Source organism: Temnothorax curvispinosus, unplaced genomic scaffold, assembly GCF_003070985.1.
Source record: "Temnothorax curvispinosus isolate PA1 unplaced genomic scaffold, ASM307098v1 QBEX01005904.1, whole genome shotgun sequence".
NCBI classification, from domain to species: Eukaryota; Metazoa; Arthropoda; class Insecta; order Hymenoptera; family Formicidae; genus Temnothorax; species Temnothorax curvispinosus.
Window position 1 is genome coordinate 52,246 of NW_020215684.1, and position 2,028 is coordinate 54,273.

Below are 2,028 nucleotides of genomic sequence, written 5' to 3' on the forward strand. Positions count from 1 at the left end.
TGGAATTTCGGCAACGGTACATCCATAGGATTTCAATCCTTGTTTTTTTTTAATTTTGACTGCGTCTTTTATACTTTGTTCGTCTATTGACTATTGACGCCTTATACTCGACTTCTTTTTTATTATCTTTGTTAATCTTCGTATTTGACTTTATGTAACTTTTAACGCTGAAGAGGACACGAATAATGTGTCGAAACGCGTACGTTAATATATATATATATATATATATATATATATATATATATATATTTATTTATTTTTATAAATTGTTTGCGCTTTGATTACCGCGCTTGGCTCTAATTACCTCTCCTATTCACATTGTGTAAAAGTTTTTATATAAAAGCAAATTTGTAAATTTAATAAATAAATAAAAAAACAGAACAATTATGAAAATCATTTTTATACTAAAAATGTGTTGACGCGATAGCCTGAGCAAATGTATATTATTAACTTCCAGCTCTGAAAATTAAAACTTTAGAAAATAAGGAAAATATTACGATCAGTAGTTTAATTAACAAAATTTGTATTCTTAATACATCTCCATGTTTTGAGGGTTCAAAAAGAGGATTTGTAATCAATGGGTTCAGTAGTTTTTAAATAATTTAAGAATAAAATAAAGAAAACATTTTTATTTCTTTAATAAGTCAAAAGCGTGATTTCTCGAGAAAAGTATTAGTCTTTGCTTCGCTCAAATAAGGCAGATATGAACAATTTGCTGACAATTTGAAATAATATGTACAATTTAAAATTATTTATAATTAAACGGAATTTAAATTATAGACATTTTTGTTCGTGTTCAAAAAACGCAAAAAATTATGAATACAAAAAATCTTGTTGATTTTAATGTTGAAAATTCATGTATAACGAATAATAATAGTCTGCATGATTTGATTTACACGTTCTTGAGATATTTTTGCCTGAAAATAACAATAAAAATAAATTAATTAAAATTGAATATTATTAATAAATGAAACATGCAGCTATAACAAATACTTACGTTCTTGTGATAATTTTGCCTGAAAATACAAAAAAATTTAATTAATAAAAATTAAATATTATTAATAAATAATATTAATAATAAATAAAACATGCAGGTATAAAAAATACTTCCTTAACTGCATTAAAAATAGACAAAAATATCGAAAAAGATTTTTAACAACATTTTTTGTTATAAACTAATTTAATTTTGATGTTCATTAGCCAAAGGCTAATTAAAATTAAAAAAAAAAATAAGCAGTTGTCTTTTGAATTATCAAAAGAGAAAAATTATATGTAAAGGGAAAAAGAAAAATAACAATTTAATAAATAACAACTTAATTATATTATGCGATGAAGATCATCAATTTTTTAACAAAATTAATTTTTTATAAAATTAGAATATAAACAAAAACAAAGAATATTAAATTGAGAAAAATCAAATTGTATACATCACTTATTTAATATAAACATCCATTGCCATTGTTTTACTAGATTGCACGCTAACAATCTTCGGTTTATTTACAAAATCACATTTATTTTTCGATGATCTTAATTTAAACAGACAATATCTAACAATCAATTTATTTTTTAAGTTGTGATAATTAGGAATAGAGTAAGGGAGTTTTTGAAATTGAGATATGAAGTATTGTTTAGCATTTAGAGTTGAATTTGATAAGACTCTCTGCAAGTGGTTTCTAAAAATTTGTTCCATTGCCAGAAAAAATTTAAATAAAATTTCATTAATAAAATATAATGACTCGGCGTTGCTAATATGTTTTAAACGTGTTAATTTGTACTTTTTTTATCCCACTGCTTGTACGCATATTGCACAACATTTTTCTCTTCTTACGATGCATTGTAATATAGATATAATCGGCAATATAATATAAAGTATTTTAAACAATTAGTATGTCGTGTTCGCTTGGAATAACAAAATCAAACAAAGGGCTTGCAAACCAGCAGGTTGTTTATGCTATCGTGTATATTTCGAACAAAATAATGCCAAACGTTTCGGCCATAACTGTGGCCTTCTTCAGTGTAACAAATAGT

The 2,028-nt window shown here is 24.3% G+C and overlaps 1 long non-coding RNA gene across 1 annotated transcript; it reads right to left on the minus strand.

Moving 5' to 3' along the window:
- Positions 1 to 614: 614 nt before the first annotated feature.
- Positions 615 to 1,075, minus strand: LOC112455232. The gene is made up of 2 exons (XR_003040839.1): positions 998 to 1,075; positions 615 to 917 (listed from the first exon to the last, which is right to left on the minus strand). It is a non-coding gene; the product is annotated as an uncharacterized LOC112455232 (long non-coding RNA).
- Between the last annotated feature and the right edge of the window lie 953 nt (positions 1,076 to 2,028).